The 19,521-nt window shown below is 35.0% G+C and overlaps 2 long non-coding RNA genes across 3 annotated transcripts in view; one reads left to right on the forward strand and one right to left on the reverse strand.

The window, feature by feature from the left end:
• LOC123683411 overlaps positions 1 to 14,602 on the reverse strand; it is a 48,839-nt gene extending 34,237 nt beyond the window's left edge. For both annotated transcript variants that reach the window (XR_006747977.1, XR_006747976.1), the window contains exons 1-4: positions 14,270 to 14,602; positions 11,367 to 11,729; positions 3,819 to 4,005; positions 1,567 to 1,769 (exon numbers count right to left, since the gene is read on the reverse strand). This is a non-coding gene — a long non-coding RNA (uncharacterized LOC123683411). The remainder of the gene's footprint in view (positions 1 to 1,566; positions 1,770 to 3,818; positions 4,006 to 11,366; positions 11,730 to 14,269) is intronic.
• Positions 1 to 19,521, forward strand: part of LOC123683410 — a 53,127-nt gene that overhangs the window by 23,535 nt on the left and 10,071 nt on the right. Inside the window, exon 2 of the long non-coding RNA XR_006747975.1 lies at positions 499 to 713. This is a non-coding gene — a long non-coding RNA (uncharacterized LOC123683410). The remainder of the gene's footprint in view (positions 1 to 498; positions 714 to 19,521) is intronic.

The following is a 19,521-nucleotide window of genomic DNA, read 5'->3' on the forward strand; positions in this document are numbered from 1 at the left end:
AAAGACTCCATTCAATCGGTTGTCCAGGGCCGTAACGTTCAAGGAAAAATCCAAGGAAGCACTGACACCGGATAGGAAAATTAACAGCGCTCGTCATCATCAATTGAATTGATTTTATTTGATATATGTTTTTAATCTGATTTGAATATGCTCCTTTTATGCAAAAGTGCTACAAGTGTCGATATTAATCAGGTACAAAATATTTAAAACTCTTATTTTCCGTTGGGAGGAGCTCGAATTCTCAAATAATAAATTTTTTCGACAAAAACGTTCAGCTGAATGTGAAGAAAACTTTTTGATGTCGAGATTTTTCAATGACTAACTAGTAGATATAATTTCGATATCGTTGGGCGAATTTGGGATATGGGAATCCATCGAGGCCTAATTTATTCTAAATAGAATTCAGACAAGGAATTAGAAACGAATATTAAAATAAAGCATAAATATTTATAAGATCGTATAGTTTTCGAGATACTAATGAGATCCTTAAACTTCCAGGACATAAATCGACATCTATTGGTGTTTTATGTGTATATTGCAATTGACACGGAAAAACTCGGAGGATAAACATCACCAAGCCCGTAAGCAAACACGAGATTGTTTGTTTTTCCACCCTAAAAGTCGAGGGTTACGGACCTGAGTGGATGCAGAAACCACGTACTGGCCGATCTCTTATCAGCATTCATCTGATCTTGAAGAGATCGATAGAAAAGGTAAGGGTGCGCGCCATTGTGAAAGCAACGACAGCTAACCAAACATAGACCTTGAAAGAACCAATTCCTGAATAGGTTTTGGCTCGGGCTTTGGCTTTGTTGGTCTCCTTAGATACAGATCTTTTCTGGTACTCTATTCCGCCGAACCATTTCGGCGTAAAGAAATTATTTCTTTATCATAATATAATATAACACATTTAGTGGGTATGTGTGTGCCTTTGGTAATTTTCTTCATTGTTGCTCGGCATAAAGAAAACTGCTCATGCTTCGATGATTCGTTGCTTTTGGCGATTTGTGTTTCTGTTTGGGCTTGTAATACGAGATATTTTTTAGTTCACGCTTCATAAAGTGCACTTATTGATTTTATACGCTATTACATTCTTCGGGAAAGACGGAAATACGTCGGATTATGCAGGATAATGCGTAATGCGTGAATCCTGTGCGAACTTTAGCGGAACTATTGTCTGTATTTCGACCGTTTGAGAGGATGTGCGTAATCGGAACTAGAGTTTTTCAATGGAGAAATCTCGAGGATGTTTTCAAGATCGAACAAATAGAAAAAGTCTAGAAGTAACTTTTATCTACCTTCTTATTCTTCGAGATCCTTAAGGTTCCTTAAGTACGATAATGTTTTCGTCCATACAATCTTCAGAAGATGTTAAAAGCTTTATAGTCTGAACACGAAGGAAATGTTGTCGAAACCGCATTAAACACGAATAAAAGATCCTGTGGATAGAAGTATGATTACTCCAAATTTAAGTCGATATTTTCCTCGACATATTAAGTATCAGCCACTAATGACCAAAGAAGAAGTACTAGAACATAACAATATCTGAATTTTAGCGTTACTTACCGCTCTTTAAGAAACACCTATGGAACTATACAGCGAAATGTTATCCGAAGATGTTGTGTTCTCACGAACAATGATCCAAAATCCAAATCACATCATGCCACTCAAACAATTCATAATTCAGGGTTCGAATCTCGGTTCGAATTAGTCAAAAACTACGTTATTCTCTGGGTCTGGCTCAGCCTGAATATCATCCATTTCCACAGCTAAAAGAGGTTCAAAATATCTTAAATTGTGGTTCAACGAAAATGTAAGGCATAAGTCTGGTTCTTATTGTGAGTTTTTGAAAGGTCTACAGGTATTTTTCCAGTTGGATGTTTTTTCTCCATTTTTATATGGCAGATTTTTTGTTTTAAATATTCTCATTTAAAAGAGAAGCATACACATCAGAATATTTTGAAGATTGCACCATCGTCGTTGAAATAATTTCAAAATGCCCAAGATTCTGAGGATTAGAGTGTGATTATTACAAATTCGACTTTTAAATTTTATAGCTTTTTATAAGAATTTTTCAATCGGTACATTATAATAGAAGTCAATGAATCAATTACGACACAAACAATTCAAACTTGTTATTGATCCCTTCGGAAAACAAACAACTCGCCCAGGTTTGAATTGAAAAAACCGCATTAAACACGAATAAAAGATCCCGTGGATAGAAGTATGATTACTCCAAATTTAAGTCGATATTTTCCTCGACAAATTGAGTATCAGCCACTAACTAGTTCACCCTTTATTATTCCAAATAGTTTTCCCCACTAAGGATAATTTCATCTTAGGTATATGTCAGAGCTTTTGAAGCAATTGAGTTTTTAGCTTCGAATATAAAGTGAAATGGGTTGAAGGAAAAATAAAAAGTGTTATATAATTTTTCAGAGATATGAACAGATTATTTTTCCGAAATGCGTCATTGCGCTTGCAGATGAAACGCGATGATCCCTTGGTTTTTTTGTTCGAGTAATCGAAGATGCGAAACTTAAGATGATCCCAATGAAACGGTCTTCGGATGGGGGTAACCCTAAACCGTTCCGCAATTAACAAATAAGAACACCCACCCCCATCCACCCCGTTCCACCTCCGGGGCAAGAACAAACGCCTCGGTTGTGCCCAATAAAGGCCACATGTATTTACTAATATTTACCGAATGGCATGTGTCAAAAGATGTGGGCACGTCGTGAACCTAAGGGATAATTACGTTGGAATTTCTGCTTTTCAAGTGGCCCTTATTGGCTGCATATCGAGTTACTCGTCGGAGACACTGGCGTAGAAACTAGGGAGAGTTCGCGGAGATCTTAAATGAACATATATAATTTTTTATATTCATGTTCATGAAAATAGGTATTTTGTTTTTTGCTAAATTTGAGATTCCGATCTATAATGTAAAACGTGGTGAAACAAATAACTAGAATGGGTTCATGTATATTCATCAATTATGCAACTTTTACTTAATTATCATGATTGTTAATGTCAGGCACAAACCATAGGTTATTATTTTGGGAAAGTTACTGTACTAAATTTTGTGAAATAAACTTAATTAAATTGAATTGAAAAAAATTAAATAAAAAAAAGGCATTTATAATTGTTATATTGTCCAGCTTGTATATGTTATCTATATTCATAGGATATGCATTAATTTGTATCAACACATGTTCATGTTCTGCTGTGAAATGAATCAGTATCAATTCAAATCTCGTATGGTATACCCGAAAGTTATCACAATAATCAATAATTGCCGGATAAGTGATGACCAATTATGTGCAAATGAAGAGTCTCTTGAAATGTTATTAGTCTGATAGGGTGACGAAAAGCTATTTAATGTATTGCCGACGTTTCGTTTTATTTATTATTATGAACTTCAGTATAATAAATGTGCTTCTGCAGATATTAAGGATATTTGATTCTATTTCAGAATATAATTGAGAATAAACGCGAAAAGTCAATCAATAAAATCCCTGAAGTTGTTTATAATAATAAAATGAAACCTCATTCATTTAATTGGTTTTCGTCACACCATCAGAGCAAGTGCTTTCCTAGAGACCCTTCATTTAGGTCGAATAAATTGAAATTGAAATAAAACGATAATCTTTCGTATTGCAAATTTTCTAGAGAAATGGTTTTTTCTATGTTTCAACTGCGATTCAAATAAATTGAGACAAACATTTCAATTGTGACGAATAATTCCTGAGATTTCGAGTTTTTTCAAGAAAATTTTCACAATCTGAACATAACAATATCTGAATTTAAGCGTTACTTACCGCTCTTTAAAAAACACCTATGGAACTATACAGCGAAATGTTATCCGAAGCTGTTGTGTTCTCACGAACAATGATCCAAATTCCAAATCACATCATGCCACTCAAACAATGATTCAGGGTTCGAATTAGTCAAAAACTACGTTATTCCATGGGTCTGGCTCAGCCCGACTATCATCCATTTCATCAGCTAAAAGAAGTTCAAAATATCTTAAATTGTGGTTCAACGAAGATATAAGAAGGCATAAGTCTGGTTCTTATTGTGAGTTTTTGAAAGGTCTACAGGTATTTTTCCAGTTGGATGTTTTTTCTCCATTTTTATATGGCAGATTTTTTGTTTTGAATATTCTCGATTAAAAGAGAAGCATACACATCAGAATATTTTGAAGATGGCAACATCGGCGTTGAAATAATTTCAAAAAGGCCAAGATTCTGAGGATTAGAGTGTCATTATTAAAAGAAAAGTCAATCAATAAAATCCCTGAAGTTGTTTATAATAATGAAATGAAACTTCAGGGATTTAATTGGTTTTCGTCACGCCATCAGAGCAAGCGCTTTCCTAGAGACCCTTCATTTAGGTCGAATAAATGAAAATACGATAATCTTTCGTATTGCAAATTTTCTAGAGAAATGGTTTTTTCTATGTTTCAACTGCGATTCAAATAAATTGAGACAAACATTTCAATTGTGACGAATAATTCTTGCAATTTCGAATTTTTTGAAGGAAATTTTCACAATCTGGTAATGAAATGATCCTCAGCAAATGGCGCATTAGCCTTCATGTTGTTTTACATCTGAGAACACAATTTAAATACAATGGAATCGGCGTATTTCATATTGTGAGATATTCATTCAAAAAATATTTAAAAATACCCTCAAAAATTTACTCCATCAGTGATATAGTTCCCGCACACCAATGGACAGACGCACACTAATTCCTCCTATCGGCTCCATCTAGTCGTCCCAATTTTGCATACGTCGAATCTCGAAAAAAAAATCTCGGATTTCAAATAAGTTAAAACACGTGTTGGCGACATAACACGTGTCCATAGACGACAGAAAAACGATCATCAGTAACAAAACTGTGCGGTCTGTGTTTCGGCCGGAGCCGACACCCTAGAAAATTTGGAGAAATAATCAACGATAATGAATGGTCCCGAAACGGGATTAATGGGTTCCGTAAACCCTCAATCTTCCTGACAGGACCGTCCGTCAATTAGCGGGCTGGGCAGGCCGAATCTGTGGCGATTTTTGAAACTCGAGATTTTTAGGAAACCGTTTTTTTTTCTCTCCTCGTCGTTGAGTTATGGATCTTGACAGATGCGTTGTTTACGCACATAGGGATTATGTGTCGCTATGAGGAACGAAGTGAGAAACACTCGTGGGCTCTAGAAGGGATTTTCGACAGATCCTGAAAGTACCTAACTGCCAAAACATGTTGGCCTAATAGGTTCGGAAATGACAAATTCAGATTTCGAGTGTTTCCACGTGAAACGTCACCTTCTGTAGTTAGATACAACTTCACCCCCAATAAAAATCACAGTAGCAGTTAGGAAAACATCGAAAAATTGAAAAAAAATCTAAAAGAAACAAAAACCTTTTTCCTAATAATACCAGTGACATATCACAAAAGTTCTGCAGAGAAGAAAAAGTGAGACAAAATGGTTGCAAAAAAAATTAAAGTCTGTAGATTTACACGGACAATGCTAAATATCTGTCGAATAGCTTTAAAAATACAAATGACATGATATTAACTGAGAAAAACGAGCATTATCTCAAAAACAAAGCAGTACTCATTTTTATTCGTATAGTACAAATTTTGGAACACCCTTTATGAAGGAAATTTGACATAATGACAGGTAACAAAAATGAAACACTCCATGTAAAAAATCCAGAAACTAATAAAAAAAGATATAAAAGAGAATTGGCTTGGAATAATGAAGTCGTTTCTTAAAAATACGCATAAATTTTCGATGATTAGATTATTCCATTATTCATAGCGAAAAAATAAAAAGATAATAATTTTATTATTAACCCTATTCCGGTACAATTTCTACACAACACTATAAAATGGGATTTTTTCTAAGAGAGCCGATATTATATCACTCATTTGTTGATTTTGAATTGGAATATTTCGGAAAAAGTGGCATTTGGATAAAATCATATCGCCAAGCGCAAAACAATAGTCAGAAGATACTTCCAGCATTAAATCAAAGTGTTGAATCTAGAGAGCCCGATCCGTCATTTCTCGTCCGACAGGTTACCATAGATTAAAACGGGTCTTCTCGTTGGTACGTGCCGCACTTGGCTCGAACAATACTCTTTTTCTTGCGGCGGCCGTCGGTAGGCGATGAACACGCCTATGAACAATAGGATCATTGTTGGCCTTTTTACGACGTCCCGACAATTCGCATTCGATTGTTCTTTTAGCGCCAAAGGCAGGACGGAAGGCGGCGTCTTTTCCACCTCTACGGATTGGACGTAATTTGTTCTATGGCTATTGTTCGCCAATTTGTTATTCTGTCGAGGCAAAGGAGGCTTTGAGAGGGCGGCTTCCGGCAAATGACCGAAAAAATTCGGGGAATTGTCGTGAAATCGATGCGAAACGCAGCTCGTGGTTGTGTGTTGAAACAGGGTGTTGACATTAAGTTAATAGTTGATGGGGAAATAATGCCGCGATGCCGATATGTCAACACGATAAGCGAGATCGATCGATCAACATACAAGTTTGTTTAACGCGCGTTTCCTAGTAGGCTCCTTCCGCGTTTTTCTGAAAAAATATCGAGAGATAACGACAACGCAAGCGGATTATCTTGTCTATTTATGCGGCAACGATATACCCTTTACAAATTAAATAAGAAATATTTATAAAAATCTAATTTTTCAGGTTTCATTTCGGGATAACACAGTTTCGATTATGAATGTTTTGATTTATTCAATGTTTACGAAGATGTTGAGCGTTATAGAATTTTTTCAGGAAATTCTGGTTTGGACTATAGTAAAATGAGAAAATTCAATACTTTTATATTTATAATTAATAAAAGCAGTTGTAGATAAACTGTTTGAAGACTTCGTAAACAATCAAATTAAAATTGACCCAATACACAGTTTAGCACAGATATTACCAATATGTAGATGATGTTTTCAAGTTAAAACGAATAGGTACTACAGAAAATGAATCGAAAATATTAAAAATTCACATGTAAGTGCCAACGCAGATTCATTCAACTATTGAAAAGATAGGTAAGAGTTTCTATATCTCCAAAGATATGAATAATATAAAGGTTGATTCAAAAGTCCAGGTCATAACTTTATGGAGTAATATTTCTACTTGAAAAAAGAAGTTCTTTCAAGGACATTTTTTTTCTATCTCGAATCCTTTCGGAGATACAGGCTGTTGAACTTTTTTTTTTATTTTTATGAATTCGAAACAAGTTGGGATAATGAGCGTTTGAATTTCCAAATTTTCATGTTTCTGTTGAGTTTCTACAATGCCTCAGTGGAGGCATAGGATAGGGGCAATCTAGAGCCAATTTTTGATATACCCAACTTTTTTCCACAAAAAATTACCCTTCTCAAAAACGGATAGGGCGTTTTCGGGAATATTATCGAGACATTCGAGACCATATTCAAAGAAAACATTTCATGTTGCAAAAAAGGAGATCGAATAAACAGTGTTGATTACTTTGAGCCAAATTTTGGTTTCTCGATAACATTGAAGTCATTTTTCTTGTCCAAACTGCCCTTTACCCCAACAAACTGATTTACGATCGAGCAGACGCAATTTAGCAGCAAAGACCAAGGAATTGGTACCGATTCATGTCGGACATCATTCACTGCGATCCTTTTGCCTTCGCCGCTTTAAGAAACCGCCCGAGGACCCTTTGAACACGTGCAAAATTCGAATTGACCCTTCGATTAGCCACGCAGCATCCATAATCCGAGTTCCGTCAGGAAAACGAGAACGTAAAAATAGAAAAAGCACAATCGGAGCACTCCCTCGAATTCGAGTTCCTATTTAAGAAAACGCATTCATCGATACGAACCACAGAAATGCACCGTTGCGCGTCGAATCGATTCCGTACACGGATCGGACCGTGGACGGATCCCGGAATGGGCCCAGATGGCCTTTTGAACGTTGAAAAATGGCCGGTAAGAACCGGGGAAAATTCGTGAAGGTGTCCGGGCTTTGTGGCCGGGACCAGCGTGCAAACTCGCGAAAAATTCTCATTAGTTCTGTGAAATTCGGGACGATTAGGGCGGTAAATAGATATTTGAGGGTTTCGTAAGTGGTTTGCCATGTTTGGGCGCCTCTCGATTATTACGGCTTTCAGATTCAATGGCTTGTTTGGAGTTTTCGGTGAGATTTTCAAAAACGGGGTTTTTGATTTGACTGCTAGGTTAAATCGGAGTGAAAGGTTAAATCGGATATGAAAATTTGATCAAGGATGATATTCCCCCAGTCCCCTTCAGTTATCTGAGCTAGCAGTATAAATTTGACCCGTTTAAAAATACCGAATATTCATTGGTAACGTTAAAATTTCAATGAAACAATTCTGTAATAACACAAATTTTCGAAACCTGGACCTTAAAAAAAAACGAAAAATTTCCAACATGAGAAATTTATACCAATCTTCCAATTGATACGACAACGTAGGTTGCGAAAATGCCTGCAGTTAGTCCTATATTTCGGAAATTGTAAGCTTAAAACTGAAATTTTTGATCATTTTCTTTCAGCTGCAAACTCTCCTTAACGGAAGATACAGACTTGAAACCTCAATATTTTTTAGATCATAGCTTGAATTATATTTAAAGTTTTTATTTTAAGGGTTGTGAGTTGTGACCAATATTTCAGGAGTTATTACGATTATTGTGTAGAGATTCAATCTTCACGGTTTTCTTCCGAATTTCGAGTTTGAATTCTCAAAAACTCTGAGGTCTACGAACAATCTGTTAGTGGTGTTAGAATAAACTAGTACGCGCCGTAGATCTACCTTGTAGGTAGATAAATGTAGCCCATAGATCAATAGGTAGGTAGATCAATGTTGCACATAGATCTACCTTTTAGGTAGATCAATGTTGCCCACAGATCTACCTTTTATATAGATCAATGTTGCCCACAGATCTACCTTGTAGGTAGATCATTGTTGCCCATAGATCTACCTTGTAGGTAGATCAATATAGCCCATAGATCTACCGTTTAGTTTGATCAATATAGCCCATAGATCTACCTTTGAATTCATTCATAAATACTCCCATATCTCCTGTAAAATCGATATCGGACTAAAATAAAGCGAGATACTAAGGTTTTTTGAATATACGCGTGAGTAACGCGCATCTTGTATGTAATTTGAGGATTGGAATAATATCGAATAATTCGTATCAACTGACAATCAACTCAACCCTGTATAAACTGTATATTTACATGAAACATCCTGTATATAAATTTCTTGTAGAAACACAAATGAAAAGAAAAAATCCCAATCTATTGTAAAAAAAAGAAGCTGTAACTTCAATTCTCAATTTTCATATTTTATATTGTCTCAATTCTTCAGAAATATCTAATTGCCACTAAATTCCTCATCCTGTATAAATTTCATTTATTGAATTATTATTTATAATTAATTGCTAAAGCTTCCCATGTGGTGATGTTCATTATTGCTCGAAAGCCATTGGGTTTTATTCATCCAATTTTCAGATTTCATTGTGTCTAATTTTTCACAAATATCAAATTGTTATCCCAATTTTCTACTCCCTGTATAATTGTTGATTAATTATTATATATTTCCTCAATGATTTTCTCTATGATAAAGAAGAATAAACGTCTAATAGCCACTCGAAAATAATACACTCTGTATATAACCGTCAATCCCCACCTGTATATCTTCAAGAATTATGCAATGAAATGATAACCTAGAGCTAACATGTCAACTATAAGAAAAGTTTTCAGTTCTCCAGAGACATCTCGGAAATTGGTACTCGGAAATTGTACACTCTGTATAAACGTTATTCATCGCACGTATAATTTCGCAAATTATGTGAAATCAAACTTGAAATTTCAATTTTCAGATTTCATGAGTTTTCTATTTTACAGAAAAGCATAATTGGCGCTCGAAAAATGTACACCCTGTATAATATGGAAATGTAGGAATCGCTTTCATTTTAAGATTTCAAATTGGTCAATTTATCGAAAAACCTCCAATAGGCAACTTGAAAAAAAACAATGTATAATCGTTATTCTTATATGTACTTTGAAAATCGGAAAAACATAATTATATGTGTATACTACGAAATCATTCACACAATAGACCAAAAAAAAATTGATCCATATAAATATTCCGAAGCATTCACCGCCAAATAATATAAAAATTAATAACTGGCGCAAAAATAAGAAAAAAAAATTATGATCTGCTGCAAGACTTGAACTGGCAACCCATAGAGACCTCAGTTTGAACGACCGCATCCCTAACGATCCGGCTACAATGCCTTTGAATAATTAGGTGCATTTGTGCTTCTTATAGGAAAAATGTCAAAATAAATGGTGACAGAAATTCTATAAGTTGATGAATTTTCATGATTTTCGTTTAAAAAATCGTTAAATATAAAGGATATCTAATTAAAATATCTCTACCTACCGGCTTACTTCAGGTTGGATGCTAATATCTGTCCGAAATGATATATTTACGTTTGTCCTTGACAATTCACATGAAACGGAATGCTTCAAAATTTGACGAATTTCCATGAAAACCTCAACAAAACGCAATAATACCATCATAAAAGGGCGGTACATACAGTGGTAGTTTATTATTTCCTTGAATATCTCGTTAAAAACTCCTCAAATGACTCCTGTAGAGACTTCTGGCTTATCAAGTTTCCCATTGACACAAAACGATTCCGTTTGAAAATATCACCAAATATACATGGAAAAAAGGATAGAAATCGTATATTAATCATCTTTTCTTGCATCTTTCCTCTGAATTCGTCCAAATTTTAATGTTTCTAGTCGAATATCATCTGACGTTTCGTATTTATAATTAGGGGCGTTCCTACTTTGAATGCCATCGATGGATGATATTGGGGAACACAGATTTAAGAGAAACGTCAAAATGTTACCAAAATTGCACATTTTTGCGTGAATTTTTCGAGAAAACAAAGACGAAAATCGAAAAAAGGGCTCCGTTACTTTTCCAGTTCATCTTTCGTGCATCAGATTGAGCCAAAACATCTCGTCCCGACGTTATCCTACGCCCCATCTCGTTTCTAGAAGTTTTCACTTTTCGACGAAAATCGATTTTTTCGTCGAGTTTGAGAATTATTATAAAATAATCGGGGTACTTTTGTCGAAAAACCCCGGTACCGTAACAAATGTCCGTCTTTCCTCTTTCGAAACGTATTATTGCGTCCCTTCGTACTTCCCTGCGAACGGTCGAAAAAAGTGTAAACTTTTCTTCCCTTTTAAAAAAACGCGTTTCTTTCCCCTTTCCCCCCCATAGTACTGATTCCACGATTAGTATATCTAACCATCCTCAATAAGCCGAATTTTGTACTCACCCGAAAATTTTTGTTTCAAATTGGCCATTCTTTATTGTGGTATAATGTCCTTGTATTGCTCTTTCAGACCCTGAATGAAGATGAAGATGTTTTGAATAGAAACGTCTGCAGAATTTTCATCCAATTGATTTCCTTCATCCCTGACCTGAACCAATTATCAGCAATTGGCTAATTCTCAAGTAACAGAACTCACATTGTCCATCAAAATCGAAGATGGGAACGACTTCCGGGAGATCCCTTAGTGACCCAACCCCTAAAGGGGTCAAACCATGCTCTAAGACCCTTCCATCAATTCCTTCCCTTCGACCTTTAGGACAATATAGCTCTGAAAAAGACTGGATTCGTCACTTAAAGTTGCGTTTACTGAAAAACAAAAGAAGATTAGGTACTGCTTATGATCGAGTTCGAGCAACTACCAGCATTTTTGTTTATTGTTGTAAATAATGATTTTTTGGATAATCTAGAAGAGTCTAGACTATTCTTTTTTTTTTGATGGCACGATTCTTTACAGATTAATTGAGTATTCTACATTCATTGAATTTAGTAGGCACATATTCGGAAATCAAGAGACCAGGAAGTATAGATTTTCAACTTGTGTTCAGAAGACTGAAAATAAAGGATCAAGTTATTTTCTTTTTTTTAACTTTTTTGTTGCTTTTACATGATTTTTCTTACAAACTGATTAATGATAGTAAGTACTTATCATTTTGTTGGAAAAATAATGTTGAAGTCCTATTCAGATTTTGCTCACCAACTTAACCGCGACATGGTTGTATTTTAGGATGATTCATATGAGGTTTTTTTTTATATTTGGGTATAAAGGTACAGAATTTCTGTAAATTTCTAATGTTATTCAAGCATTATATTGCAAAGCGATATATTGAACAAATGTTTTATCAATTTTCCAACATAAATTCCAAAATTGAAAAACTTAAACATTTAAACCTGATCATGAACTGTTATTGTATAATTCCTGTTAGCATATGTTTGAGAGTAGAGTCCGTTAATAGGCAAAAAACTCCGTTAATTCCCAAAAACTAGTCGTTATTTATTATTTTTTTTTTGGATTTACTACTTATCTACATATAAGGCTCTTTCAAGAGCAAAAAATTAATTTTATGATGTTATGTATACGCATGTTTAGTGTCTAATAGGTGATTTTTTGATACGTTTGAACCTATAGATCCTACATATTAAAATAACAGAAAAAAACAGATTTAGCAATGGAAAAAATCATGGAATAAAAAAGATGCTAAAATTTAGTTCTATATTGTAATTTGAAGATGTCCATTCAAGAAGACAGTGTGGCTCAAAAGCCACTTGAGTAATTTTCCAGTCCTTCATTTTTCGAGTTTCCCAAGTGGCCCGCCAATCAGCCACAGGGCGGAAGAAAAAGAAACAAGCGGGCATGAAACGATATTACACGGTCTTTAATCGCAAAACTGTTCGGTACGCCCGAATCGGTGGCGACGTTCGGTTAACCGTGAAGACGTTCACAAAGGGGGCACAATCGCCCCCGGGCACCTCGATGCTTTCAATGGACTTTCTTTCAATTTTAAACCTATACAGCCACGGATCTCGTCATAAAGGGAAAATAGGCAAATCACTTTACGCTATACTAACCACCTAAAGGTTTATTGTGTTATAGGATACTGTACTTTATCCAAGATCTAGAATAGCTTTCTGCCTAGTCTCTCTTCTTTTCTCTCCGAATCCGGGATCCGACTACGTTTAAGAGCAACCTTATCGGACAAAACGCTTTTTAACTAATAGCTTCACCTTTTTCATCCTCACGTTTCGGACGCTACTACGGTCTTAATCGTTTTTCGAACGATTTTCCGGTCACTCCTCACAACGGAGAGTACGCAATAAATTCTAGGATTGTCTCGTCTCCGGCGCCGCTAGAATACAATAAAGTCCCATTTTGGGGAAAAAGAAACTCGTTGCTATTTTTGGACATTGTTCGTTGCTTTCTCCTCATCACGCAATATCTTATAACAAAAAAATAAAATGAAACTATTTTTTCAATTCAGTAACTATCTATTTATTCTTTAATTTTCTCAAAGAATGAGCTGATATCCGAAAATTTACCGATTAAGAAATTGCATCACAATCAGAAAGCCTTTTCTACAATAATTCTCCAAGATATCCGGTGATACCACATTTGAAAAGTCTTGGAAACCTCTTTACAAAATATCCAATGTCTTATTCAACTGATAATTTGTTTTTGAGAGCACAGCTCACGTAAATAACATTTATCATGTAAATAAGCTTCCAAGGCCCCCTCAATGTATTTCAAATTGCCAAAAATGTAATATATTCCCCTTGTTTAATTGAATCCTTATTAATCTCAACAAAATTTTGAAAAATTACTTTCGTTATATCTCGAAAACCCCAAAGCGTACAACCTAAACGGAGTCATCCTGCTTTGCTCTTTCGAAATCCGTACACGTCGAATTCATCCTCCGTTCACGTATGGTTTCACGCACTTAATGGGCCAAAATGGGACTGTTTGTTATTCCGAATGATCTGATAAGAAGATGTAGGTTGTTTGTTTTCTCAGCTACACACGAGGATATTACTTAGGAAACATATTCCCGTACGGTAAGCTGCCGTGACAATTGAAAATTTTCCGCTCCCCCGATTCTCCAAAAGGCGGATAAGCCCAACCGGGGTTGAAATGTAATTCCCGATCGCGATTCTAGTCGAGAAAGAAATGTTTTCAAACAGACACGTACTTAGGTGGGAGGCCGATTCTTATCTACTTTCAATTCGATGATAATGGAAAAGATCGGTGAAGTTGAGGACGACAATGTCTATTTCAGGTATTTCCTTGACGGCTTTGTGTGAAAAATTAAAAAACCATCACGAATTGAAATACTGAATAATCATCAAGTTCTTACCTTTATTCGGAGAAGTTAAAAGATGTAAGCAGATTTACATTTATCCAAACATTGGATTCTCCTTCTTTTTAGCTAGCCGTGTCCTTGATGGTTATCATATTGATTTTTATAATCATGTTGACAGCATACTTCAACAGGAATGCAATAAGATTGCAGTCTTCTTAAGAAACAAATTATTGAAGATGAGTGAACAGGAGAGCCATTCGTTATCCATACCTGAAATATTCGATAGAGTTCAAGACACAACTTTAAAAAAGTGAAATACTCTGCCCATCGTTATTGCTCATATCCCTTTGATCATAAGGAAAATGCCTCTTAGATAGATTACAAAATGTCGTTATGCTAACCAGAATGATACAATGATATTTTTTTTATGAATCATTTATTTCAGACCGAGTTTCAGACCTCAAAACAATTCACAAAACACCGAGACCTTTACTTTGCATTTTGCATTGGATGTCTGATCGCTTTAAAAAAGATGAAGACTTCATTCGATTACGTGAGATTTGGATTTTACATTGCAACTATGCTTATGATGATGCAAAAACAGATCATCAACCGATGAAATTAAGACTTTTTGATTCTGCTAGATCTAAGACAGATTTTCAACTCATTTTTTACGATGAATATTGAAACATCATAACATTCAGATATTGGACTACCCCAAATAATTTGTCTTTAATATGACGTTGATTGTTTGTCAAGTGATGTACTGTCTGAAGTTAATCAACCATGTTATAATTTATCGATTTATATAAATGGAATTCTATTGTATCATATTATAACGAAATTTCATTGTCGATACATAAGAAAACCAACCGAAAAAAATTGAAAGCGCCCTGCTCCTCCTTGGGATGGATTCTAAAGCATCTCCTGTATTGTACTCTGGTGTTGGGAGAACGTGTAGCATCAATTAAATCGCATAAAACCAGTCTAAAATATCGTTGTCACATCCACACATCGACCTTTTAAGAGAAATTAAGGCAACAACAAAAAGCCCAATTGAAAAGTGGCGGAGTCAGTAGGGCCCGTTCATTCAAAAGTCGATCAAAGGCGAGGCAGGACCAAACGATCACAAAGGCGTTATTGGGCTGGTCAGGGCGAGACGTTCGAAAAGGCTCCTTTCTCTTGTTGTTATCCACGCAAAGACCGTTGGTGTGGTTTTCGAATACACCTCGAAAGGTTTCCACGATCGAAGAATAACCAAAAGAAATCCGTGCTCTTTGGGTTATAATAAATTGTAGCTTTGAGAAAAGATCGGTTTTGTCAACACGTGTGCTATTGACTATAAGAAATGCATACTTCCGAAGGCATAATGGCTTTGCGGACCCATTCAAAGTGACTCGAGTAACCGAGCAAATAGGTCTTGAGACTTGAATGGGAATTTTCTTGAAGATTTCTGGTTGTAAGTGGCATATTTGGGATTACTGGAGAAGGTTAAATATTTACCAGAACTGATGACTTGAATTCTTTACCATAAATGGTACTTGAGCTCCAAGACGGCACCACACTTTTCGAACTAGATTATTATAAGCTCTTTATGTATTCATGAAACCATATAGCCTCTCAATGACAATTCTTAGACATAAGAATCTCACAAATGAATATAAGTGTATCAATAATTATCCTACTAAATACTACTGTGAAAATTCTATTAGAGTTTTCTCTACATTCTTCGGTTGATAATCGGAAACTTGGCAAAATATAAAATATCCCTTCCACTTCCATATCTTTTCGTTAGTCATTGATTCGAAATTTTGAACCAAAAAGATTTAAATCGATGTTCCTTAGAAAATACTGATTTTCATCAAGTTTAGTCTGGATGTGGGTTTGGTCGTGAGTAGTTCAATAAAAATTTCAGTATTATTCAGCAAACGCAAATTTGAAATATTGGGAACTCTATATTTCATGTTCAACCGGGGTGATATCGATGAAATCTAATTGAACTAGAATTAAACACAAAAATGTTTCAAGATGTAAGTTAAACTCAGGTATAAATTATCAAACATGCATCTTCATATTTCGTCTCCGATAAATCCCCGAACACAATTCAATATTCCCGATACATCGAGTGCATCGACCCGTTAAAACTGATCGAAACCTAAGATGACATTCCTTTTTAGCCAACATCGCAAAAATGTCCCGGCCAACTCATTCCAAATATTATCATAACATCCCCACAATAACCTTTTGTCCCGTCTCCAAAACTATCTCGTCATATTCCCTCAAAGAGAGAATTCGAGTACGCTCGAGTGCTCTCATCCCAATTTTGACGTTCCGGCAAATAAACAAGAATGAAACGCGTGTTTATCTGATGGCCAACCATATTGCCAAATCTTGGGTAACATAATATTTTATTTTTGTGTAATATCGGCCAACATTGTCTGGTCGTAGATGCTGCGATATGTTTGCGTTTCATTTGGTTTTTAAGGAAATTCAACCTGGCGGAAGTTATCTGATTCTGGAGCACAGTAGGATGATGATATTCGGAGATTATAGATGTTTGTACATCTTTCTCGGACGAAGAGACCTTGTTGACAATGGGATATTAGATTAAGGTTTTTTCTTTTTCTTACGAGATGGGTCGTAAGTATGACGGGTGAAGTGAACGAAGCGGAAAAGAAGAAGAGCTTTATATAATTTTTTTTTTTTCGTTATTACAGGAGGGGTTATTTTTACTCGCAATTTTTGAATGTAGGGACATTCGTTCCAAGTACAATGCTTTGTACAATTATTATATCGCTTTCGTTTCATGTTAGACTTCTTGGAAAGTGTTGTATTAATTGTTTCGTCTGGAACGTTAGAATTAGTTGTAGATTTTACTTGATTTCTCATGTGAAGCTATTGGCTTCGATAAAATCACTAAAAACTGAAAAAAGCACTGACGGAACTCAAGAGTTTTAGAGCTCTCATTAATTCATGCATGAGATGTGATTTATTGATCACACAAAACAGTATAACAGGGTGTACTGTGTTCAAATGCAGCTCTGGAAAATCGGGGCTTCTTCGTCATGACATGAAAGCCTAAACAGGGTGTTAGTGAATAAGTGCGACAAACTTCAGGGGATAATTCTACATGGAAAAAAAGTGACAGATTGCTATATAATTTTTGTTTGCTTCAATAGATGGTTATTACGCATTTATTAACATACAATTAAGAATTTTATATTCATCACACGGGTAATCATCTCTTTTTTTTTTAGAAAAAAATAATTTTTGAATTGCTCGTTAAATTTGTGACAAAAAATATTTCAAGCCTTTTTTCGTATAGAGCGCGGTTTGTTTGCAAAAAAAAATAACATCTTTATGCTTATTTCTTATTTATTTAATTGCACTCCATACGAAAAATAGGCATGACAGATTTTTTGAGACAAAATGCACGAACAATTTAAGAATTGAAATGATTAATCAGTAACTTTAACAGAAATCAAGGTATTTATTCGCACTTACACCCTGTATTTTTACAAACATTTAGTCAAAATTTGAATGATGCAATCAAAATTCTGCAAACGGGATTCTTTGGATAATAGAACTGGGTTATATAGTTTATACTCGCTCTGCTCGCCGAAGGGGCTCCGCCCCTTGGACCCCGTCACTATGCCGGTAGATCCTTCACTGGGTATCCCTCTAGAAAATGAAAGATTTTTTTCGGAAACCTTGTATCGTTAGCTGATTTTAGACGATTCACTCGGTATCCTATGCTGATTCTAGGGTAGAATTCTATATGACTTCTTTCCTAGAACACACCATTCATGCTCACATGAAAATATTTGATTTCTATTTTCAATTACTGTCTGCTAAAATTATTGCGTTAGTTCTCATAGTTTTCAAAATATTAAGAAAAAACCGTAAAAAAGAGAGAATTTCCATAGTCACTATCACGTGAATTATTTTCACTGTGAATATCCTATGCGTATACTCAATTCACTTTCACAAACTAGAATGATGTTGGAATATCGTGCATATCTTGAATTTGAAAAATATCATCACAGGGTGTTTCAAATATTGTGCCAAAAATTGTGAACAAAATTTGATCATAACTTTCGATTTTCAAATCAGAACCCTATTTTTTTGTGATTTCGTTGAATTCTACGGTAAAAATAAGGGTAGTGTTCAAACATGATTATGCTCTCAAATTCAATAATTCAAGAGTTATTCCAGATTTTATGAATTTATGTTATACGTAGGGTCAATTTCATTCAATCTGTTTCTAGAGTGCGTTTCAAATATTCAATTATTTCAAAGTGACAGGTGTACTCATTATTGAATCTAGTAGATTATAATTTGATGATATGAATCCCCGTTATTCAAATAATGAAATTCTGGATCTATTCCATATCCACGGTGAATGCAACAGAATTGTTTCGAGAACTTGTCGAGCATTCAATCAGAAATATCCACATTTATCACCAATTGACGAGAAGACAATTCGGAAGGATGTTTCAAACTTTCTGTTACTCCCTTTTCATCACCACGCTGATTTTTTCCTGAATTCATAAAATGTATTCTACCGCTTTTTCATATCAATAGAATTGGCACACAGGAGTCCTGCATGATTTTATTTCATTTGGTAGGTAGAGGTTTTTTTCTTCTAGGTAGGTACTCCATCCAGTATAATGGATATTCATGAAGTATGCAACATCCTTTCAAGAAGATGAGGAAATTTCTGATTTAAAATTTGATGAGTTCTACCAATAATTCTAATGCATTCATCGTGAATATGGAATAAGATATTTATAATACAAGTGCAGAACTTATTGATATTCTTCCAAGAGTTCAAAATGACCGAGTGGTAGAATGAGCCTTCTGTACGAGTTTTAAACATTATGTTCCCGAATTCACTGCCTTTTTTTGAAATTGACGGAAAATTCCATAAATATCTATTAGTGATTTTTGCATTGAAAAATGTTGGTTGGTTGAACAGTTTTCTGTATCACAAATTTGACAAATAATAGATAAATCCGTTCCCGTCTATTTTGTTCCACAAAATGTGCCGGAAAGAACTGATTTGCCACATAATTAGAGAAAAGTATATCCAGAATTTTGTCATTTGAATATCGGAAATTCAATTCGTGAAATCAAATTAGTGAAGCTTTGATAATGAAAATACCTGTCACATGTAAAGTAATTAGATATTTAAATTTCTATGGTCATAGAGTATTATTGCTAGTCTGTCTGGAAACAGATCGAATAAAATTGACCCTACGTATAACATAAATTCATAAAATCTCAAATAACTCTTGAATTATTGA

Source organism: Harmonia axyridis, chromosome 6 (assembly GCF_914767665.1).
Source record: "Harmonia axyridis chromosome 6, icHarAxyr1.1, whole genome shotgun sequence".
Lineage (NCBI taxonomy): Eukaryota > Metazoa > Arthropoda > Insecta > Coleoptera > Coccinellidae > Harmonia > Harmonia axyridis.